The sequence below is a fragment of the Spea bombifrons genome, chromosome 2, assembly GCF_027358695.1.
Source record: "Spea bombifrons isolate aSpeBom1 chromosome 2, aSpeBom1.2.pri, whole genome shotgun sequence".
Lineage (NCBI taxonomy): Eukaryota > Metazoa > Chordata > Amphibia > Anura > Pelobatidae > Spea > Spea bombifrons.
In genome coordinates, this window is record NC_071088.1 from 126,483,795 (window position 1) to 126,510,602 (window position 26,808).

The window sequence follows — 26,808 nt, forward strand, 5'->3', positions numbered from 1 at the left end:
TGACCACAAGGCATGAGGAGAACACATTTTGTTTTTTGGCATTGCCTCATTAACAATACCACAAAAAATGGAGGGGGGGCATTCTTTATTTTTTTGGACGTTTTTCCTTCATGGACGTATTAGGTACATATCTTAAAATGAAAAAAATGGGAGTATTCAAGGAGAAATTATGTCTTCAAATAATCTGTGGTTTTGCTATGTGACTGAAAAGTTGTCATGCTGCAAAATGAATTTGGGGTGAAGGGAAGTAAGCATGACGAGTCTTAGTTCATCTGCTGCACTAAGTTTCCTCAGACTGCATCCGTGGTCCTCAACAATGCTCGTTTCTTTGTGCTTTTTCAAAACAGCTTGGGGGGAAAAAAACACCGTCTGCCTTGAAATTTCTGCCTGGGAGAGACTTGCAGTATGGTTACCTTGTGTATTGTTGCTGTGTTCAGTCTTGCCATGACGTATGGCTTTTGACATTAAACTATGTTCAGCATCCTCACCTTGTAAATTGGTTAATTATTTTGCTTTAACCAACATATTAAATCAATGATCATTGGCACCTGTAGGTATAATTGTTTAACCAATTAAATCCCTGACGTAGTGCAAGTGTACCTAGATGAATTTAAGCTTTTTTTCACACCTGAGTAAAACCTTTGTGCAGTACTCTATATTCTCAGATACTATTAGAAGATATCCAAAGTTTTGCCCAGTAGACATCTATTGACTTATAGTTCTGCTTACAGAAGACAAAGAGGTGAAACCAAGGTCAAACACAGCAGACCTACCTGTTGCATTCTGCGCATCAGTGACATGCCATCATAACAAGAAAAAAACAACCTGTAGTCAGACCATTTTGATTTTAAGCTTATATCAACCATATAATACAGTGGGACCATAGGGTTAAGAAATAATGAACTGTAGGTTGAGATGCGGCTCCATAACTATATATTTTCTTTCCCATTTGGTAGATAGGGATTAGTCGATGTCATTTCATGATGTCCAGGAATGCATTTGTTCCACATGATTATTCTAATGCTTTTCTGTTGCAAAATGTACATAGTATAAACTTTGATAAATCATAATTTCCCAGACTACACTAATCTGTGTTTTGTTTCTTTGAAACCTGAAAAATTGTACCTTTCTTGCACCTATGAATTTACATTTGAACCTATGAAGGACATTTTGGTTGGTTAATAATTTATTTTTATATTTTATGTCACAGCAAGAGTAGGACTTTGTCAGTAAATGGTTAGAAGATCTGTTTAGCTATCCGTTTCTATGTGATGGATTGATTGAGAGAAATGTTGCTACAGTGTAAGATAAAAGCATGTACTTATGTCTTATAGTTTGGAGTTTGGAGCTGTATTCGTTGATGGGAAGAGGCAATCCCAATACCCAATGATGGATGTGAGGGCATGGTGCTACCATCATATAGTAGTATAAGAGGTTATAACATTTTTGGAGAACAGTGCCATCAAGTGAGTTTTTTGTGGGTGGTATACCTTGAGACAATTAAAGAGGAACTGCTGCCATCCTTTTAATTACTTGTGTCAGATAAGAATGTGTTTTTAGAAATATATTGCAGTTTGCTTTTTTTAAAACAACCCTAGTTTTTTGCATAATATAATGTTTTCAGGCAGTGGCATATTAGCCACTTGTGTGTGTGAGCATGCATGTGTGGGGGTAATGATGGCACAGACCAGTTGTTGAAGTTGGGGGCCTGTGGCAATTCTTTCACACCAGGGCCCTGTGGTTTCTAGTTACGTCCCTGGATGTATCTAATGCTTAATAAAAAAATGTATGGCACTGCCCCTTTAAGGATTCAAATATCAAAATGGTACTTAAAAAAAATATTTTCTTCAGTGTCTTATCTGTATCAGATTGCTATGCATGGCAGAATCTAGAAAATGACTGCTAAAAAATGCGGCATTGAATTATATTTGAAGAATCAGCACACAGTGCATGTAAAATTTAGACATTTTTGTGCCATTTTCTGGATGATCAAAAACCACATCTAGAAATGTGTAGTCGGGTCCAAACTCAATTAACAGATGGTTACAAGGAATGTGTAGAGGAGTCTTCTATAAAATGTTAGTAAAGTGTGCAGCTGATGTGGACATTATTAGCCAGAAATTCTCTGTGTGTAATATCAGAGTATACGTTTACTTAGCTTTTCAAAGCATTCTCATATTGTTATTATAAGAACCAGGAACATAGCATACTTCAGATTGTATGCTATATGAATCTTGTGTTTTTTCTGGAACATTGCACTTTGCAAACCGTCCTACTGTATGAATTCCAAAAATGTATTTTCCGTTAGTCTGGATAAACATCCTTCGCCCACTCAGTAGTTTCATAGTAAATTTCTATATGATCCTTAAGACTGTCATCTGCTCATTATATATAATAAAAACCCTCTTACTTAGATATATGCACCACAACTCCCAACACATGTAATCGACAAAAGCAGGCCAGGACTGGCCATCTGATTCACCAGTCAAATGCCTAGTGGGCCGATAGCCAACAGAGCCATAGCATCACCCGCTTTGCTGCTTCACATTTATTGAAAGTTGATTGTTTTATCTCACTATGCAGGGCCACCAAAGTATTACCTACAAGAGAATTTCACAGTGCTTGCCCCCAATTATAATTATTATATTTTATACTTACAGCGCCAACACTTTATGAGCGCTTCTTATAATACATATATATTTAAGGGGTATGACAATAGTGATGGTATCTTCTGCTTTTCAGCTTATTGAATACATCTCAAATGGTACAATATACCCAAAAGCAAAGCATGTAACACTTACACTGTAGAGAACTGTAAACAGAAGTTATCTTTTTTTTATCTAAATGTGGATTGTTTAAACATCAGGAATATCTGTATATCCATAAGGCCTTTGATTTCCAAGCGTGGATTTAACCATTGTAATCAATAATGTTAAAGTAGATTACACTTTCCAGCAGTAGCTGTGGCTCCAGAGGTTTATCCTTAATGTGTCAAAGTACTTATATTTTAATAGTTCTTTTATTGTTATGGTGACATCTAGTGATGATCCCAGGTTACAACCACTGAAATTAAAGAGGAACAGGCATGATAAAATGAAAAAAATATATACCGTACATTTTTAATTCACACAAAAACACCCCTCCCTTGGTTATTAGAATTATATAAGTAGCAACAATAAATAAGTGGAACTGTGACATTTTTCATATTTTTTTTCTTTTTTATTTAATTTCAAGATAAGAACAAAACAAAACATATTCATAGCAATACACTGATATTCTTTTTCATAGTAATGCAATAATTTGAATTGTTAATATTGCATCACAATTAACACATGGGCATCAAATTAGCTCCACTTTTACAAGTAATATTTAACTTATAGTTGCCATTGACCTCTACTTAAGGAGAGGAAAGGAAGAGGCACAACTTAGATCAGGGGGCTGAATAGTTTATTTATCCATTTGTCCCAATTGATCTTTTTAGTTTTAGCGTATGGGACTAGCCTTAACCTGGCCCATTCCATTTTCTGTTGGTATAGAACTTGCATTTTTATATTAAACCGAGCTACCTTTCTTATTCCTAGCAATTACAATTAGAGTTCCTATTATTAAATGGGTCATAATTGAAGTATATTCCCAGGATGTCTTGAGCCAATTTGTTACCACTAAAAATTAATCTGTAGATAGTTCTTAATTTAATCCTGTCAAGTATTTTGTTTGATATTAAACCATTTCCCAAATACAAAGGTTTTTTTTTACATTCCCCCTATATGTGTAGGTATGTACCATTTACAAGCTCATATCTCCAACTTAGTGGGGATGAATTTGGGTATCATTTAGCTGTTTGGGTTGGTACAATATACAACCTACTGATAAGTTTATGAAATGTTTCTAAAAGATGCAAGCAATGCATTGACTTCTTAACTATATTAAAAAATAAGAGCCATTCTGATTTTGTCACTGCTCTGTCTAAACATTGACTCCATGGTTTTATCGCATGGATATCTTTTTTAGGCATTTTATAAGATGCTATCTCTTTCCCATATCTTATATGCTACATATTTTAAGGTTTACAAATTAAAATAAGCAATAAGTATGTATTACACGCTCATCATTTCAACTATAGGGGCAGAACTCTTAATATCCTGTTGTGATCTTTATGCTTTATCTCCCCATAAAGTTATATCTCAGCTATTATGTAGTCCCTGATCATCCAACACATTTTGCTCATTTTAAACTTGTGCTGAGTGTGGAGATCTTCCTGTTCACTTCAGTACATTTCAAAATGATCACTAACCCTACCCATATCCTTTAACACAAACCCTAATCCCATACACTAATCCTAACCCAAACACCTTACAATAACCACACACAGCAGGGTTCAATGGATGTTTAGTGGAAGTTATTGCCCAAAGCCACGAGTTGCACATTTTTGTTTGAAACATTTACAAGTTTAAACCACTTTGCAGTCTTATTATTTGAGGTTCTTTTGGGGACTTGGCACATTGAAACAACACATACATCTTGTATATATGTACTAAGGAGAAAGTGAATATTATTTATTTAATGTTTTCTTCCGTATGAGACATTCATCTTTAAATGCTGAGAAAAAAATGTAGGGGGGGGTATTTAGATTTTTGAAGATTCTCAAAATGTTGTTAGCTGAAACAACTTTGTAGGTTAATATAACACATATGGGGTTTTTGTGGTTTGGGGGGACTTTAGGCATGGAAAAAAATAATTTCTTTTTTTTCTTGGTTTTGCCATTCCCCTCATTTAATACAATATCACCTTCCCATGTCCAAACTCATGTCTTGGGAATTCCTTGTCCTATATACTCATATTTCTAATTTAGTATTTTATTACCAACATATCAACCAGTCTGTATTGCTCTGTTGAACACACTTTTTTCCACCAATGACTCTTCCAAGTCTGTAAGTGTGTAAATACCCTTTATAATGCAGTGTGCATTTGAGAGGTCTATAAAGCTGAGATCTATAAACAGCTTTTAAACAGCTTCCGTAAACAGTTTCTTCAACATGGTCATGGACTGTATGTTGCTAAATGTGAAAGGATCTAAACTGGGTTTCATGTATTTTTTTCTCTGTCTCCCCAGGAAGCCAAATGTAAAATGAGATCTAGGGAACCCCATAAAGTCACAAGGATAAGGGAGCCAGGAGAGGCTCAGTAGCCAGATTGAGGCCAGTTTTCCTACCAAGCAACTACTTGTGTGCCTGAGCCAATCTCACTTAGTTATTAGAAAGTTTTTTTTCTTAAATATGAGGCTTCAGTAGTTTTGTGTCTCCATAAAGCTTATCACAATACAATCAAGGGAATAAGTAACATAACCTGTCCCATCCATCAAAATAACAAACAATGATTTAAGTCCAAACTTTTTTTGGCAATGCAGAGCTTCCACATGGGATTTCAGGCACCATTTCCAGCCTCGCAAGGAGAAGATAGAAGAGTATCAGATTATCATGGGTAGATGATTACTCGTGTAAAACATAAATGTAGTGAAAATATAGATTTTCTCCTTATAATCCTTAGAATGGGAGCTGTGACTGATTTCACTGCTTATTGGCTGATCAAGGTGTGTCAGATCCGTTAGTCTTCATAACAGCTCGTGATCCCCACTGCCTGCAAGAGTGGGACAATGAGGCAGCTTGGCAGGGCAAAACCTGAAACTGCCCAAGGAAAACTAGATGGTTGGGAGGAATGTTACACTGTTGTTCAACTTTCTATAATTGTAAAGTGTGAACTTCAATTAACAAACACACAGAGGTTGGCAATGCATTACATGGATCCTACGTATCAACAGAAGATTAATCACACATATGCAGTTCATTGAAGTTAAAATGGATATTCTGGAAAAGTCTTACTTGTCTTGGATGACCAGTGATAGTCATGCAAACTAATTAACTAATAATGAAAGGAAACACATGTAATGGTAATTTAACGTGAAGCAATAAAACATAAATTACAGGTTGTATCCATGACAAAACAAACATAGTGTGAATGGTTCCATGTGTCATCAGTTTATAAATTTCTATGCCTAAAACATAAATCTTTAGAGATCTAACATTAGGCCATTACCTGCTTCAGTGGTTTGACGGGAGAAATGCAGTGTGTAATTGTATCGCAGTGTTATAATGTGGGTGGGTAAACAAATGCAATAAACAGACAGAAAAAAGATATTAAGAGCGGAAATTAGGTTTTGTTCCGAACTATACCAAGCGTGATACATAAATCTTTATAAAACGTGGGAAATACTTCATACTTAATTATTTAAAACTGTTTCAAGCCAACAGCATTACTAACCACTAACCTAAAGCCTGGTTTGGATTAATTTATTTCCAAGAATAATAAATGTATGTATGTGTTTGTACATTTAGTATAAACTAAAGAATAAGCCATGGCATAGAACATTTGCTAAATAATACTCGCAACTTACTGCTAGGCAATATGATCATTGTAAATTAAGCACAGGCGGCATTATTAACCTCAGACATAAAACACAGATCAAAGATCATTCTAAAATAAAAACCTTTGCAATGGTGTATGCGGTTGAAGTGGTTTGTCTCCAATTCCCTGTGCTTGCTTGCAGTGTTCTTGATCTGGTGATCTATGTATATGTCTGATCAAGCTATATGTAACGAGGGCTGGACTTGGAATTAAACCCAGCCCTGGAAATAATTCAATATGAGCGCCATAATTCATTGTGCCATTTTTGGACACATGGCACATGTCGAGTTCTGGCCCCAATATTTTTTGTTTAGAACAGAGACAAACTCTGCATTATGAAGTATATGTGAAAAACACATTATTCTTATATAAGATACATATGAAAACATATAGTTCCTAATATGACATGACACTATATAATGGGATGGGACTAACAGAGAGCCCTGTTTAGTATAATGCAATTACTTTCCCCAAACAGACTGTCTGTAAAATATTTGCCCCCAAACAAATTGTCGCTGCCCCAAACAAATAGTTTGTGTCATCTGTGCCCCCAGATTGAATGTGCCATGTTTGTCACCAAACAGCCTGCCCCCCAGGAAAATTTTAAAAGAATAACTCAAACGCAAATAAATAGACTAAACCAACTTTATTATTAAATCAACATCTGCAGACAGAAGCAAAAGATACATATTTACCTCAAAGGTTTTTAAACAAATTGTCACCTCTGGACTCACAAAGAGTCATTCTTCAGCACGCAGGAAAGGAAAAACCCCAATTTATTGGGGGAAACCTCTGGGGAACCATGTCTGAAGAATAGCCCTTCCCTCTGGGCACTAAGAGGTTGATTGATTACATGTGGAATGTTTTAGAATGCAGTTGTACTTTTTAAATTTTCACATGATTATTTCATTATTTCTGTATGCTCCAAACTTATAAGGCTAGTGATGTTTGCTTTCCTTCATTGTAACTAAGACTAAGAGTAAGAGATGTTGGCAGTAAGAGGCTGTCCTTCGCTTGGGTGATCCATGTTGATTTCCTACAGATGAGAGAAAACTTAGGGAAAAAACAAAGTGAAAATTTGCAGACACCCTAACCACGGTCACCTACTGATGGTTGTGCAGAAAGACCACCAGTCTCAAATACACGAGTACCATGATCGCCTCAACCCGGTTGTGAAAAAAGACACCACTGTCGCCTTTGGGTCAGTCTCACATAGGCCTTAGGCCGGATGCGCCAATAGACACAAACGTCGCATTTGACCAGATTCACATACACCAAGACCATGGTATGCTTAGGCCAGATGCGCCAACAGACACGAACGTCTCCTTCGACCAGATTCACATTCACCCACGCCTCAGTTGCCTTGAGCCGGTTGCACAGAAAGACATCACTGTCGCCTTCGACCAGTCTCAAATACACCCATATAACAGTCAAAATAGGCCAGTTGCACCAACAGACACCACCGTTGCCTTTCTTCAGTCTCACATACACCCATATCATAGTGGCCATAGGCCAGATGTGCCAGCAGACACCACTATCGGCTTCAGCAAGTCTTATATAGACCCAAACCACATTCGGTTCAGGCTGGTGGAGCCAAAAAACACCACTGTCGCCTTCGGCCGTTCTCACATCCACCACTACTATGATTGCCTCAGGCCAGTTGCTCCAACAGACAACATCGTCCCATTTGGCCAGTTTCACATATACCCATATCACAGTCGCCTTAGGCCAAATGTGCCAACAGACCCCACCAGCATGTCTCACATACACTCAAACCAAGTTCGCCTCAGGCTAGTTGTGCTAACAGACACCACTGTCGCATTCGGCCAGTTACCATTATCACATTCATATATTATCACAACTCATATACTCGCATACACTTATATCATAGTCGCCTTAGGCCAATCTCACATACACCCAAACCAAGTTTGCCTCAGGGTAGTTGTGCCAACAAACACCACTGTCGCATTCGACCAATGTCATATATACCTATATCACGGTCCTCTTAGGCTGGTTGTGCCAGCAGACACCACCGTCGCCTTCAGCCAATCTCACACACACCACTTCCATGAACGGTTCAGGCAGGTTGTGCCAAAAAATACCACCGTCGCCATCGGACGGTTTCACTTCCAACACTACCATGATAGCCTCAGTTCAGTTGCATATACCCATATCACGGTTGCCTTTGGTTGAGTGTGTGAACAGACACCACCATCGCCTTCGGCAAGTATAACATACACCCAAACCACCTTCAGGTCGGTTGTGGCAAAAGACAGCATTGTCGCCTTTGGCCTGTCTCACATCCACCCATATCACGGTCACCTTAGGCCATATGTGCCAACAGACACCACCGTCGCCATCGGCCGTTTTTCCGATGATCGTCTCAGGCGGGTTGTGCCAAAAGCAACCCCCATCGCATTCTGCCAGTTTCACATACACCACTACAATGATCGCCTCAGGCTGGTTGCGCCATTGTCGCATTTGAACTCATACACTCACATACACTTATATCATGATCGTCTTAGGCTAATCGCACATACACCCAAACCAAGATCGCCTCAGGCCAGTTGTGGCAACTGACACCACTGTCTCATTCGGACATTCTCACATACACCCATATCACGGTCGCATTAGGCCGGATGTGACAACAGATACACCTCTGCCTTCGGCAAGTCTCACATACACTCAAGCAACGTTCGGTTCAGGCCGGTTGTGCCAAAAGACAGCACTGTCTCCATCAGCCAATCTCACATACACCCATATCACTATCGCCTTATACCGGATGTGCCAACAGATACCACCGTCCCCTTTCGGCAAGTCTAACATACAGCCAAACCACATTTGGTTCAGGCAGGCTGTGCCAAAAGACAGCATTGTCGCCTTCTGGCGATCTTACATCCACCACTACCATGATCACCTCAGGCCAGTTGCACCAACGGACAACACCGTCCCATTTGGCCAGTTTCAAATACATCCATATCACAGTCGCCTTAGGCCGGATGTGCCAACAGACACCACCGTCACCTTCGGCCAGTCTCATATCCACCACTACCACGATCGCCTCAGGCCAGTTATGCCAGCACACACCACTGTCGCATTTGTTCAGTCTCACATACACCAATATCGCTGTCGCCTTAGGCCAGATGTGCCAACAGACACCACCGTCGCCTTCAGCATGTCTCACATACACCCAAACCAAGTTTGGTTCAGGCCGGTTGTGCCAAAAGACAGCACTGTCTCCATCAGCCAATATCACATACACCCATATAACGGTCGCCAACAGACACCACCATCGCCTTCAGCCAGTCTCACATCCACCACTACCATGATCATCTCAGGCCGGTTGTGTCAAAAGAAATCCCGGTCACATTCTTCCAGTTTCACGTACACCATTAACATGATCGCCTCAGGCTGATCACAACAACAGACACCAGTCGCATTTGTCCATTCTCCCATACTACCATTTCACGGGTTGCTTTAGGCCGGATGTGCCAGCAGACATCACCATCGCCTTCGGCCATTCTCACATCCACCTCTTCCACGATTGCCTAAGGTAAGTTGCAACAACAGACACCGTCTCATTCTGCCATTCTCATATACACCCATATCACGGTCTCTTTTAGCTGGGTGTGCCAACAAACACCACCATCGCCTTCGGCCAGTCTCCCATCCACCCATATTATGGTTGTCTTAGATGTGCCAGCAGACACCACCGGATGTGCCAGCAGACACCACCGAAGCTTTCAGCAAGTTTTGCATACATCCATATCACGTTTGGTTCAGGCCAGTTGTGCCAAAAAAACCCCACCGTTGCCTTCGGCCGGTCTTACATCCACCACTACCATGATCGCCTCAGGCCAGTTGTGCCAACAGACACCACCATCGCCTTCAGCCAGTCTCACATACACTCATATCACGTTGCCTAATGCCAGATGTGCTAAAAGACACCACCTTCGCCATCTTTCACTCACATATACAAATATCATGGTCGCTTTAGGCCAGATGTGCCAAAAAACACCAGTGTTGCCTTAGGCCACTCTCACATACACCCATCTCATATATGCCTTAGGCCGGATGCGGCTACAGACACCATCGTCGTCTTCGGCCTGTCGCACATCCACTACTACCGTGATCGTCTCAGGCCAGTTGTGTCAAAAGAAATCCCGGTCGCATTCTGCCCGTTTCACGTACACCACTAACATGATCGCCTCAGGCTGATCGCGACAATGGGACACCACCGTCACCTTCGGCCAGTCTCACATTCACCCATATCACGGTCGACTTAGGCCGGTCTCACATACTACCATTTCACGGGTTGCTTTAGGCCGGATGTGCCAAAAGACACCACCTTCGTCAAGTCTCACATACACCCAAATTACATTACGGTCAGGCAGGTTGTGCCACAATACACCACCATTATCTTCAGGTAGTCTCACATACACCCACATCACGGTTGCCTAATGGCGGATGTGCCAACATACACCACCGTCGCCTTCGACCTTCACATCCACCGCTACCATGTTCTCCTTAGGTCATTTGTGACACCAGACACCACTGTTGCATTCGGCAAGTCTAACATACACCTTAACCACGTCCAGTTGAAGCTGGTTGTGCCAAGAGACAACACTGTCCTATTTGGCCAGCCTCGCATACACACATATCACGGTTGCCTTAGGCCGGATGTGCCAACAGACACCACCGTCGCATTCGGCCAGTTTCACATACACCGAAACTACATTACGGTCAGGGAGGTTGTGCCACAATACACCACGATCACCTTTGGGCAGTCTCACATACACCCACATCACGGTTGCCTAATGACGGATGTGCCAAAAGACACCACTGTCGGCTTAGTCCACTCTCACATACACCCATGTCACGGTTGTCTTAGGCCGGATGCGCCAACAGACACCACCTTCGCTTCGACCAGCTTCACATCCACCACTACCATGATCTCCTCAGGTCATTTGTGACACCAGACACCATTGTCACATTCGGCAAGTCTAACATACACCTAAACCACTCGGTTCAGGCTGGTTGTCCCAAAAGACCCCAATGTCACATACACCCATATCACGGTCACCTGAGGCCAGGTGTGCGAACAGGCAACACCGTCGCCTTCGGCCTGTCACATTCATCCCTAGCATGATCGCCTAAAACCAGTTGAACCATAGTCGCCTTAGGCTGGATGTGCCAACAGACACCACTGGCGCCTTTGACCAGTGTCACATGCACTCCTACCAAGATTGCCTCAGGCTGGTAAGCCAACAGACACCACTGATGCTTTCGGGCAATCTCACATACACCCAAACCTTGTTCGCCCGAAGCCGGTCCTGCACACAGATCACTGTCACCTTCGGCAAGTCTCACATACAACCATATTACGGGACATACTAAAACGAATGACAAAATGGAATGCCCATAGACTATAATGGGGAGGAATGCCCATAGACTATAATGGGGAGGAATGCCCATAGACTATAATGGGGAGGAATGCCCATAGACTATAATGGGGAGGAATGCCCATAGACTATAATGGGGAGGAATGCCCATAGACTATAATGGGGAGGAATGCCCATAGACTATAATGGGGAGGAATGCCCATAGACTATAATGGGGAGGAATGCCCATAGACTATAATGGGGAGGAATGCCCATAGACTATAATAGAGGGGAAAAGAATAATTGATTTTTAAATAAAAGTTTAAGACATATCTAGATCTTTGGCACACATTCTCCCCAGCACAGACACAGGATCTAAAACTCAGATTATGTGGGATTATAGCTGTTTTCTATGGAATGACAGGTGAATGACAGTTTTGAGTGAATGCCCATAGGATAGAATGGGAGAAAATCAAACCTGTTTTTCAGACAAAACCCTCTGAAATATCATATAGAACTTTGGCACATATACTCCCCTAGTACACACACAGGATCTAATACTCATACTTTGTGGGATTATAGCTACTTTCTATGGAATGACAGGTGAATGACAGTTTTGAGTGAATGCCCATAGGATAGAATGGGAGAAAAATTAAACTTGTTTTTTAGAGAAAACCCTCTGACATATCATTTAGATCTTTGGCACATATACTCCCCTAGTACACACACGGGATCTAGAACTCATACTATGTGGGATTATAGCTGTTGTCTATGGAATGACAGGTGAATGACAGTTTTGAGTGAATGCCCATAGGATATAATGGGAGACAAATTAAACTTGTTTTTTTAGAGCAAACCATCTGACATATCCTATAGATCTTTGGCACACATGCTCCCCTAGTACACACACAGGATCCCAAACTCAGATTTTGAGGGATTATAGCTGTTTTCTATGGAATGACAGGTGAATGACAGTATTGAGTGAATGCCCGTAGGATAGAATGGGAGAAAAATGTAACTTGTTTTGCAGAGAAAACCATCAGACATATGATGTAGATCTTTGGAACACATACTCCCCTGTTACAGACACATGATCTAAGTGTCAGATTAGGTGGAATTATGGCTGTGAATTATGACAGTTGAATGACAGTGTTGAGGGAATGCCCATAGGATATAATGGGAGAAAAAACAAACCTGTTTTTCAGAGAAATAGATAGATTTTTGTCATGTATCCTCCCCTAGTACAGTTATAGGTTCTAAAACTCAGGTTATGTGGGATTATAGCGGTTTTCTATGGAATGACAGGTGAATGACAGAATTGACTGAATGCCCATAGGATATAATGGGAGAAAAATCAAACAGTTTTTTCTGCAATAAAACCATCTGACATATCATATAGATCTTTGTCATTTTGAACACTGGTGACACTTGTATTATGTTGGCAGTTTTAAGGTGATTTGTAAAAGGCATGCTGCATGATACCATTGGCAACAGAGGCAGCATAAAACCATGCAATCAGAGGGAGAAAATGTTCCTGGGCATGCATCCTCTGCACATGTGGACCATCTGCTACTCTCGTTTTGGAGAAGAGATGACAGATATGTAACCAATGGTCTTTCAAAGACAGCGACATTCATGTTCATTTTCAGAAGTGCTTTGTGCTTCTTACTATATGAACCACTGCTCCATTTTTTCCTGTTCTGCGTTTTCCATTTGCACTCTTTGTGTTGTGCTATGTTAACAGTAGGGCTGAAACAACTAATCGATAAAATCGATAATAATCGATAATGAAAATCGTCAGAGTGGAGTATGGGAGGGGAGGACTCAGAGTGGTGTATAGGAGGGGAGGAGCCAGAGTGCTGTATGGGAGGGGAAGGAGCCAGAGTGCTGTATGGGAGGGGGAGGAGCCAGAGTGGTGTATGGGATGGGGGAGGGGCCAGAGTGGTGTATGGGAGGGGGAGGGGCCAGCGTGGTGTATGGGAGGGGGAGGAGGCAGAGTTGAGTACGGGAAGGGGGAGGAGGCAGAGTGGAGTATGGGAGGGGGAGGAGGCAGAGTGGAGTATGGGAGGGGGAGGAGGCAGAGTGGTGTATGGGTGAGTTATAGTGGTGTATGGGGGTATAATGAATTTCAGGGTAGCAGAGTGGTGTATGGGGGTGTAATGAATTTCAGGGAGGCAGAATGGCATATCTGGGGGAGTTAGAGTGGTGTATAGGGGGAGGTAGAGTGGTGTATGGGGGGTATAATGAATTTCAGAGTGGCATATCTGGGGGAGGCAGAGTGGTGAATCAGGGAGTATAATGAATTTCAGGGTGGTGCAGGACATTTATGGGGAGCGGAGTGGCATATCAGGGTGCACAGTGGCATATAGGGAGGTATAAGCATTTGCTCTGGAAAAAACCTTGTTTTATAATCTGGTAAATACGGTATATGTGATATTGACACACCTGGAAATTTCTAAGCTTGTCACCCAAACATTTTTGGCCCTCTCATACATTCTCACACATTCTTATTCAATCGAGATCCCCATAATTAATTCCTGTATATCTTAGACCACGGTTCGCATAACATAAAATACATAAGCCATTTCCCATAGTGTAACACAGTGGATACATCCCAACCACATGTATCGATAAAATGGGCCTCTCACCCTTAGACAAGTGATCCAAGTGCACTGTGCACTGCTTTAAACCCCAAATACTCCAGGCTGGGAATCATGAACAATAATAAAAGAACGAAATTACAACATGTCCTGGGGGCGGTTGCAAGGAATTGAGATTGTATTATTGAATTATTGTATATGTGCAAAGTTTGCGTGCAGATCACGGATACAGGCTTATTTTATTCCCACAGTATACATACGTTTTGATTGCTGTAAGTTTTCAATACCAAATGATTGTAATCACTTATGTCTACAATAACAGATTTAAACACCAGGGAAATAAAAAGAAAAGCGGCCACCTATCTATGGCAACAGCCTATCAATGTCTGCGTTTGTGTCCCATGGCAATTAAGAGTTTGTGGCAAAAATTATAAATGACACAAATGTTGTAATGATATTTCTAATACTACATTTAGTTACAAAATTGTTAACTTAATAAATAAAACCTTTGAACAGTATAGTATATATACTGGGTGTGTATATATATATATATATATATATATATATATATATATATATATATATTGTATATTTTTTTCTTAGCTCTCTGCCAACATAAACCTTCTGGTCCAGGGCAGGAGAACGTTGACTCCAATCCAGCTTCAGTCCCCTCTAGGTGGAGATCTAATCTCTGTTAATTAGCCGCTGGCATTTTTACAATGGAATTTATACTAGAAAAAATGTAAGAGGGGGGAAAAAAAGGAGCGTTAAGAATGATTCAAGGAGCTAACTCTATACCATAAACCACCCAAGATAAAAGAGGCCAGAAACAAAATCAGAGTCCTGTGGGCTATAGAGGCAGAATCATCTCTTTCCCAGGTAAATACACTCTGTGATTTACGTTCATTACATACAAGATTTACTAATACACATGTGTTGTTCAGGACCTGCCATTTTAGTCGTATACATGGGAAAAAAAAGTATAGGGGTCATACAGAGCCGGCCTTAGGTGTTCTGGCGCCCTGTGCGGACTACTCCTCTGGCGCCCCCCCATCCCAAAAAAAGAAAGGAATAAAAACTTGTAACAAAACTTGTAACAAAACCCCAATCACTATATACTACGCCAAACATTGATGTGGTGTAGGCCTACCACTTCACTGTCTGGCTTAGTAGTAGGGATGCACCGAAACGAATTCTGGACTGAAACCGAAAGTGCAGCATTTACCTGGCCAAAACCGAATATGACCCCCCACACCATAAAAAAATCTAACACTTTTATTTAAAGTAAGTAACACACCAAAATAGGACAAAACAATTAAATAACAATAACAATATATATATATATATATATATATATGATTAACAGCAATCACATTCCTATCATGCCCAGGCATACCCAGATTCCTGGATGTACTCGCAGACTTGGCATGATAGGAGGATGATTGCCCTATCTACCCCTTCTCACTCCCTTCTGCCCTATCTACCCCTTCTCACTCCCTTCTCCCTATCTACCCCCTTTCCCCTGTCTCACTCCCTTCTCCCTATCTACCCCCTCCTAACTATCTACCCTTTCCCTCTTTGAAGTTCACTTACCTTTCAGGAGTCCTGCGGTGGGGGTGCAAGGCCTCTGTCTCCCAGCTCTGCCACTGTATGGAACAGTATAGAGTGATGGGAGTTATGATGTACTTTTAGAGCATGAAAAAGACATTGGAAATGGTACAGCATAACACCCATCACTCTCACACACTTACCAATCCACACGTATACACCAATCCACACGCATACACCAATCCACACGCATACACCAATCCACACGCATACACCAATCCACACGTATACACCAATCCACACGTATACACCAATCCACACATATATATATACCAATCCACACATATATATACCAATCCACACATATATATATACCAATCCACACATATATATACCAATCCACACATATATATATACACTAATCCACACTTACCAATCCACACACATATCATTCCACAAACATACCAATCCACACACATACCAATCCACACACATACCAATCCACACACATACACTAATCCACACACATACCAATCCACACACATACCAATCCACACATATACACCAATCCACACACATATATACCAATCCACTCTCAATGAATGTTTTCCTACCTTTCCTCTTTTCTCCTTACAGCTCCTCTTCCTTCTCTTCACTCCTCTTCTTCAGTTCTTCTGTCTTCTTCCGGGTCAGAGGGCACGGACAGCGGTGGGCGCGGCTTCAGTGTTTTGCCCGGGATCTGACAACAAACCCCGGCGCACAGCAGCTGTTGCCGTGCAGATCACAAGGGAGCGGTATCGGAGGTCTTTAACAGACCTCCGGCTCCCTTGAGTGATTTTAAGCCGGGTTCAAGGGAGATCCTTGAACCGGCTTAAAATCACTCAAGGGAGCCGGAGGTCTGTTAAAGACCTCCGACACCGCTCCCTTGCGAGCCTGCTCCTCCAGCGGCGGACATTACTGTCCGTCTCTGGAGGGGTGCCGGGTGCCCTCCTGATGAGCGGCACCCGGTGCGGACCGCCCCCCCCCGCTAGGTACGCTACTGGCGGCAGTGTACCCCGCGGCGGCGTCGGACCGCGCAGCTGCGCCCCCTGGAGTGTGGGGCCCTGTGCGGTCGCACAGGTCGCACACCCCTAAGGCCGGCCCTGGGGTCATAGCTTTCTTATTAGAGTAACGTTTTTATTTTAGGATATTCTCTAATCCACCACCCATTCCCATGGTATGGGTATTGCTTTGAGGTTGATATTCTAGAACGCTCGTCTTATCTTATTTTAATTTTTTTTAACAAACACACATTTTCCTCTAATTCAATTAGCAATACAAATAAAAATGCTATTTTTTATATATTTTAAGGAAATATTGTTTAATAAAATAATGTCACTTATTTTGTTTGGTTACGGCAAAAAAATAGTGTAAAGGTGACTAAACTATCCTTCTTACATCCTTGCTAAACTATCCTCCCTAAACTATCCTTGCTTTTTGATGCTATTGTAGCGCAATATTTTGTCTTATAAATATCTTAAGAAAGTAATTATATATCGATAATACACAATTATTGAATTTCATTTTTAATAATAATAATATTTATTATTATAATTATCTTATATGGCACCATCATATTCCACAGTGATGTTCTATGGGATATATATATATATATATATATATATATATATATATATATACCTTTTCTACTATGTTTTATATTATGTTTTAGTTGCTGTTTTACAGAATGGCTCTGGATAACTCTGGAAGCGAGATGGTTGCAGACACAAACTCTGAAAAAGGAGTTTTTTCTTTGTGGGCTGAAATATGAAATGCTTAAGAGAGAGAGAGAACCACAATTTGGGCAACATTCTAGAAAGCTGTTACAAAACATGACACAACAAAAGTTTTACTGAGAGGGTGGTTGATGCATGGCACAGCCTTCCAGATGAAGTAGTAGAGGCTTAACCAAGGGTTGATTAATTTTAATATTAAGTTATACATATACTTGGGAACTAGCTTGGCACTCAAATACAACACTTCTGAATTAAGTCACCCGTACTCAAGCAGGGGTATGTTTCAATAATGTTCGTGAGCTCAGCTGTTCTGAGAAAAGTTAAAAGGAGCGCTAATTCACATACAATAACACTTTCTATAAATGTGTAAAATAATGGACTTTAATGGTTTCTGACTATGCTTGGCCTGCTGTGTGATTTTTAACTCAGGCGTGCAGGGACTTCGATATTCTCTTTCTTTGTAAAAGGTCATGTTATTACTCTTGAGTGGCAGTACGGGAAGAGGAAAATGACTACATTTTTATAGCAGACTATACAAACAGGACCTATGAGATCATCATGGTGTCTATTGCAGGAAGTATAATGCTGGTATTTGCCGTTATCTTATTGCTGGCAATCATAAAAAAGGTACGTCATGTGGCATTGATAAAGATTCTGCAGAAGACCCAGACAGATAAGGGTGATTTTAAGGATGGGGGATTATATACTTGTAATTTACTTGTAATTATATGTATGCCCTCAAGCGGTATTTATGCTTAAATGTAGCTATGTCTTTAGTTTTGCCCTGGTCTTATACATATTTGGGAGGCAAAGCAAGCCTTAGGTGTTCTGGTGCCCTGTGCGGACTACTCCTCTGGCGCCCCTCCATCCCAAAAAAAGAAAGGATAAAAAATCTTGTCAGAAAACTCCCCTTTCTCACTATCTATCCCCTCTCCCCCTTTATCACTATCTATCACATCTGCCCCTTCTCACTGCCTTCCCCCCTCTGCCCCTTCTCACTATCTACCACCTCTGCCCCTTCTCACTGCCTTCCCCCCCTCTGCTCCATCTTACTGCCTTCGCCCCCGCCCCTCTCCCTACTTCTCATTATCCTTACTTACCTTGTTGAGGCTCCGGAATATGACACCATATTTCGGTGCTCAGCATGAAACGCCGGCACCGCCACGGAGAGTGAGGGGTGCCGAGCGGTTGCTGAAAACTTCACGAGCGACTGCTCTGCGCCCCTGCCTGGGACTTAAATTAAACCATTGTTTTTTTTTGTTGTTTTAACTTTATTTAACATCCTCCATGTAAAATAAAGTAAAAAAAAAACTTTATTTAACATGGAGGATGTTAAATAAAGTTAAAACAAAACAAAACAAAAAAACCCCTGATGTTTTAATTTAAGTCCCGGGCAGGCGCCCCTGTTGCCATGGCACCCTGTGCGGCCGCACAGGTTGCACACCCCTTAGGCCAGCCCTGTTGGGAGGGACACATAACCTACCTCCTCATCCTTTTACTGAGCGTAATCTTGGAGTACCAGGACATGACTTCACATAATAACGTCTCCAGAGGTCACACAGGTTGGCCAAAGGGGTATTAGGGAGGTCTGTGCCTGCTGTGATGTCAAATACACAGGAAAGCCTAGATCTAGATTTTACTTTGCAGTCTTATTTATGAACGCGGGACGCCGTGATTTTGAAAACTGCCGCTAGTCCGATTATTTATTTATTCTATATATTAAAGTATTCATCTTTATCTCACCCTCGCCTCCGGATCTGTGCTTTGAAGAATTTGGGAGTAGTTACCTCGATTTCTCGCTCTTCTTCCGAGATCACGAAGTTTTGAATAATTCTACGGTGGAGACTGAAATTTATTCGGGAGACGAACAATCCCTCCCGCTCACCCCCCTACGCGGTTTATGGGCTTGAATAAGCCCCACCAAACGTAAGGGTCCATTTTGCCTGTTAGATATATACACACAACTATTTTGATGAATTACACTATGATGTTTTTTTCTTTTCTCTTTGTTTTATGATTGAATTTTACATACTGCTCGGATTTCCTTGAAGCTACATTGAATTGGTATCATTTGCATTATTTATACTCACTTGGTGTGAGGGGCGCGGTCACCTATATATGTTTTTGTAGTTTTTCTTTAACAAAGTGGGGATTTGTTCTGAGGTGTACCAGCAGCACATTCACATTTATTTATTTATTACATTTTTTTTGCTTGTATATTTGCATCTTATATTATTTATATAATTATATTGCGCACTACTCACTTTTTATTCTAGTTTGTCACTTTCCCCTATTATTGAGAAGTAGCAGCAATCCCTAATATGTCACTCTTCGACTTTAGAAAGGATTTTGCACATAAAGTTCACAATATCTTTCAAGATTTTGATAAAAATGAAAACACGTCTGATAATTTAGATATCACAATGAAAAATTTAGAAACTTTACTAATTAAAGAAACAAAAATAAGATGGGAGGTAGCAGTAATGGAAAAATATATGAAAGAAGGGATTACACCGAGGGGGCTACGTTTACACAAAACCCCCACCTTTGAAAAAGACAATACACACTTTATGAATCAGTGGAATTTAATTCTAGAGAAATCAACAATTGCACTTATGCAACTGATTATCCAACACAGAACGGATATGCTAACCATCTTAGATCAAGAAATTAATACTATGCAAGAAAAAATTTCTCCGTTCGTAGGAACCAAGGACTTTGAGGAACTTTCAATAAAAATTAAAGAGAAAGTAACACAAGTAGATCAAGAAATAGGAGTTATAAAAAAGAAAAAATATATACGAGATCAAAATGACTATCATTATGATAGAGTGAGAAATTTTGGATTTGAAAAAACTAGAAATAATTTTGATAGACAAATTGAAAAAATATCTAATACTACATATACTCAAAGACCCTATGGGGTTAATAATTATACTAGGAATAGAACATACCCGTATAAACAAAAGTCCCAATATTCAAAAGAGTACAGACCCCAAGAAAAATATGACAGGAATAGTCCCCCCAATAAACGTAAAGTAGAATATAATGATAAAAAGCAAAATGAAACTAATTACCATCATCACATAGAAAAACGGCCTGTAATGCGAAAGTCACCTGTAAGACCGTCGATATCTGGATCTGAGGTTGATACACCAATTAGAAGGGTTAGGCAGAGGACTTTTTTAGATCAGGACTGGAGCTGGAGAAATACTGCCCCTATCCCCAACAAAAGACACAGGTTTACAGAAGAAGGGGAAAAAGGGGAAGAGGAATTAAGATTCCCGAAAAGAATAAACCAAAGGTAGAAACAACAGGGATTTTTAATTTAAGCAATAAAATACTTACTAATGATCATATAAATGTATTAAATAAAGGCCTCAAGTTTGCTCCAACAACTAAATTAGATCAGTTTGATATTTTTGTTGATATTAATAAATATATTCGAAGTTTATGTCTAAAAAAACACTTTTTAAAGTTTCCTGTAGATAACATACAAGACACATATGAATCAAATTTTAAACATACCCATTTGAAGACCAAATCCAATTTTTATCCTAAAACACAGAAATCCCCAGGGATGGAGTTTTTTTTGGATAAAGTGATGTTAGATATAGAAAAATTGGAGAAGAAACACAAATATACCTCTAATTTAACTATTGGGGAGAAAAAAGCTATTAAAGATTTGAGTAATGATGACTCTATAGTAATAAAACCAGCTGATAAAGGAGGAGGGATCGTTATTTTAAAGAGAGAAAAATATATAGAAGAGGCAATGAGACAATTAGAAGATACAAAGATATATCAAAAACTAAGTATGGATCCCACAAGTAAATTTAAAGGAGAACTTACAAAATTATTGGATAAAGGTCTGCTTTTGGGTATACTTACGAAGAAGGAATATAACTATATATTAATAGATAATCCAATGATTCCAATCTTCTACTTATTGCCAAAAATACATAAAGATACTAAAAACCCACCAGGCAGACCTATAGTATCAGGTATTAACTCTATTACCTCCAGACTCTCCGAGTATATTGACATTTTATTACAGCCTATAGTAACCAAACAGCAATCTTACCTAAAAGACACAGGAGATATGTTACGGTCACTGGATAAGGTACAGTGGCATCCAGATTACATTTTAGTAACTTGTGATGTCAGCAGCCTTTACACCATTATTGAACATGAAAAAGGATGCGAGGCTGCAAGAAATTTACTGACTTTAGGAAATGATCTTCAAAAAGAACAAATCGATTTTATTATTGAGGGGATTAATTTAATTTTAACTCATAACTATTTTTGGTTTGACAACCAATTTTATCTGCAAATAAGAGGCACAGCCATGGGCACAAAATTTGCCCCGAGTTATGCCAATTTATTTATGTCTTCATGGGAAAACCTTTTTGTGCATCAACATTTAGGTCCAGAAGGTAATTTAGTAATCTATAAACGCTATATAGATGACCTGTTTTTTATCTGGAATGGTTCTCCAACTGATTTGGACAAATTTTTAATTAGACTTAATGATAACCAATGGGGGATACAATTAACTACACAATATAGCACCTCAGAGGTTAATTTTTTGGATTTGACAATATATATAGAAGACTCTGTCTTAAAAACGAAAACTTATTTTAAATCAGTGGATGTAAATAGTTATATTTTAAAAGATAGTTGTCATTATTTACCTTGGTTGGAAAATATTCCTAAGGGCCAGTTTTTAAGGATGAGAAAGAACTGCACAGAAAAAAAACAATTTGAGAGACAAGCTAAACAACTTAAAAACTTATTTGAAGAAAAACGTTACAGTCCTGAAAGTCTAGAAAAAACTATACAAGAAGTAGCAGAAAAGGAACGGTTAAATATGATATACACACAGACAAATGCAACTAAAAAACTAACAAATCAGACACCAACCAACATCCCTCTAATCCTTAATTATAATGGAGCAGGGATGGAAATAAAAAGGGTAATTAATCGGCACTGGCATTTACTAAAAACAGACCCATACCTGGAAGAACTTTTGGGACAACATCCAAAAATAGTATTTAGAGGTGCACCAAAACTTAAAAATCAGCTGGTTAGAAGTTATTTAAAAATCTCAAACCAAAAAATACAGGAGGGAGATAATGCCTTTCAGAAATGCGGTCTCTGTCTAGCATGTAGAACCATTAAAGAAAGCAGTAGAAACAAAGTTAAGGTTTTCTCTTCATTTGTAACAAAGAAGCAGTACTGCATCAAACAACAATTAACTTGCCATTCAAAAAATGTGATCTACATGCTAACATGTCCTTGCGGACTACAGTATGTAGGACGCACTACGAGACAATTACACATCCGAATAGAAGAACATATGAGAAACATTAAAAAAGGAGCATTAAACCATAGTGTACCCTTACATTTTTTAACACATCATAATAAAGATGCAAAATGTCTCGAATTTTTAGGGATTGCAAGAATAAATAGCTTTTGGAGAGGGGGCAACCTTCTAGACCAGTTAGGTAAGGCTGAAATGAAATGGATTTATAATTTAAAAACTCTTATACCGAATGGATTGAATAATGACTTTGAACTTTGTCATTTTCTCTAAATTATTATTTTTTAATTATTTATTATGATATATATATCAATACTTTGGTTTTATATATATATATATATATATATATATATATATATATATTATAATGTATTTTATAAAAATTGTTTTATCTAGTGTATAAATGATTTTGAGGCCTTTTTCTTATCGTTTTTTTATCGGTTTATTAGTACTTTCTTTATCGAATTCTTACTATATTTTTATAAATCCATTTCAGGAGACAATGTATTTTTAAGGCAAGAAGTTTAAATAGCCCCCTAACTACATGGTCAATTAATGTGGATGGTGATAATAATTTTATACCACATATGCGAATTACGCGAATATTTATTCATTTATAGTCTTATCCTGTATATTTACATATGATCTATTATATAGTTGTTATCTTATAGATTTACTACTTATGATAATGTATATTAACTAATTTATTCCCTTATAGTATTAATGATAAAGACCTACATTTTAAAATACAATTAAGAACTGTTTCAAATATAATTAAGGACTGTTTTGAATATATCTAAGGACTATTTTAATATGATTCTATATTGTGATCCTGTTTAATTAATTTATTAAATGCATATACTTTAACTATAATGAAGAACCCAATTATGGACAATTGACAAATCTATGTGGACAATTTACCATTGATCTAATCAATTAAAGACGGCTATAAAGGAGCACAGAAAGGGATCCACCAACGTACCTGAGGAAGTATAGCACGAAACGCGTCGTACGTTGCACGTTTGTGACAGAGGAGAAGGAGGACGTGACTTTTATTTGCGGATATACATTCGGCTGTGCAGCAGTGGATGAACGCGGGACGCCGTGATTTTGAAAACTGCCGCTAGTCCGATTATTTATTTATTTTATATATTAAAGTATTCATCTTTATCTCACCCTCGCCTCCGGATCTGTGCTTTGAAGAATTTGGGAGTAGTTACCTCGATTTCTCGCTCTTCTTCCGAGATCACGAAGTTTTGAATAATTCTACGGTGGAGATTGAAATTTATTCGGGAGACGAACAATCCCTCCCGCTCACCCCCCTACGCGGTTTATGGGCTTGAATAAGCCCCACCAAACGTAAGGGTCCATTTTGCCTGTTAGATATATACACACAACTATTTTGATGAATTACACTATGATGTTTTTTTCTTTTCTCTTTGTTTTATGATTGAATTTTACATACTGCTCGGATTTCCTTGAAGCTACATTGAATTGGTATCATTTGCATTATTTATACTCACTTGGTGTGAGGGGCGCGGTCACCTATATATGTTTTTGTTATTTAGTGAGTGCTGATGTTGGTGTGATAAGGCTGTCAAGCGAGCATCGAGATTGTTCTTAATGTGTTTTTACTCAGCTCAACAGTTGAAAGGGTGATAGTAGGGTATTACGTCAAAGTTGATACTTTATTGGACCAAGATACAAAACGATGTAAAGTTACAAAGGTTTTCAGAAAGTCACGGGTCTCTCCTTCAGATGGAACATTTTCTGTGAATATCACTTGTCTAAATGGTTCTTTGTCCTTCGCACAGGCGTTGGGGTGGCTGTGACTCCTCTTACAAAGAGTACGCAGAAGAAACAGAAGTCTCAAGTGTCAACGTGAATCGGAACACACATGGCAACATCTCCACAACTGACTTCAAAGGCCCGGTGCATGTAACTTATGTTACAGAGAAGGAGAAACCACGCTCGGAGATTCCCATCAGTAAGGTGAAGCTATCCAGAGATGCTCTTCTCTATATTTCTCTGATAACCTGTATGAACCTTCCCGATGACAGTGATTCAGAAGAAACTCTTTAAAGATGACAATGCATCAACATGATTCTAAGAATCATTCCTAGAGTCCTGACTTGATATGGCCACTTTCACGTTCCCATGAAACCACCAAACTGTTTAAACATAATGAATTATATCATTAATTAGAGAGAGAAAAAACAATTGAAAAAAGTGAAATAAGTGCATTGATATTCAATAAATGAATAAGAAAGAGTTGAATTAAGAGTTCACACTAGAAAACTTGTTCAAGGCTCCACAATATAATAATATCTCCATTTGTCGGGCTTTTGTATTGGACCCACTTGCCAGATAAAATTGAAGATCTGTAACCGATGTGATGAAAACCAGGAATACATCGCTCACAACGGGATTCAGATTGAATTAATTAATTTTTATTTATGTATATTTCGAAGAAGCCAGGTGTTGTATCTTTAAAACAATATCAACATGTTGTCAGTTCCATTGTACAGTTGTGTCAATGTTAAGTATCCATCGTGTATTTAAAATATTTAAAATAAAATTAAAAGTGTAGCAAAGTCTTGGTTCATTCTCACTGAGCTCCACAAGCAAAATGGACACTTAACTGCATACGTTGTATGGGGGGGGGATTGTATCATACGTTGTATGATTTCTATTGAAAGGTGTATGTTTGGACATCAGAGGTCTCTCCTACAGAAGAAATGGTGACGAAAAGACCTCTGAGGTCTAGAAAGCTTATGTGCTTATAGCATGGACCAGGTTAAAAAAGTATAAAGATCAGTGGGTGCAGGGTTATGTAGCAAGAAGGAAAAATAGGAAACTAGAAATGTATGTACCTTTGGTATCCAGGTAGATAATTCCGATACCAGCCTGGAGTTAATTTTTAATTTTTTTTATATATATGACACCCCAGCCTAAAAAGCTTCCATCCACCAATTGGTGTACCCAAAACAAAAGTGCTCTGTGAAGACATGTAGAGTATGTTCTCTCCTCCATACACAATGAAAGTTTGGTGCTGGTACATGTACATTATTATCAATAACAATAAAACGTGGTGGGGTATACCTTTCTGATCAAAGTCAACAGCCCTACCTAGTGTTAGGCAAAACCACAACATGGTATACAAAAGTTGTGATCTACCTGACCCAAGTTTCCGTGTTTAATACATAGGTACTTTAAGATAAATTTGGAACTGGAAAGAATTACACTTTTCTACAGTTCCAGCTAAAGATTTTGAGAAACATCCTCTGATCCAAAGACAAAAATGGCATTTTCTTTGTACAATCCCCCCACCAAACGCACAAAAAGTCTGCTATAAAAAAGGTATTAGGACAGACTCCTTAGGTACCACTGCCCTCCCTGTCCCTCTCTACCAGGTCTCTGTATCATACAAAAATAGGGAATTGGAAATGTTTTCAATAATATATATATCGTTCTGCTTTTGCTTTAACAGTAGGATTGCAATGACATCCTGGAGTGTTTTGATTCTGTTTTAGTTATGTTTATTTTTTATTAATACTGCTGTATTTTTGTAATACTATATTTTCTGACACGATCACAGTATGTTGATCTCCTCTCCGTATCTGGTCTTGTTCACTGTTCATTCTAGAGTCTTTCGGACCCTGGTATGCTTACCGATTTGTTTTAGCGGACCGTTGTTTTACTGTGCAAACGCGGGAGGT

General features: G+C 39.3%; 1 long non-coding RNA gene across 1 annotated transcript in view; it reads right to left on the minus strand.

The window, feature by feature from the left end:
• Positions 1-7,091: 7,091 nt before the first annotated feature.
• LOC128474147 (uncharacterized) overlaps positions 7,092-26,808 on the minus strand; it is a 66,029-nt gene continuing 46,312 nt past the window's right edge. The window contains exon 2 of the long non-coding RNA XR_008346317.1: positions 7,092-7,498. This is a non-coding gene — a long non-coding RNA (uncharacterized LOC128474147). The remainder of the gene's footprint in view (positions 7,499-26,808) is intronic.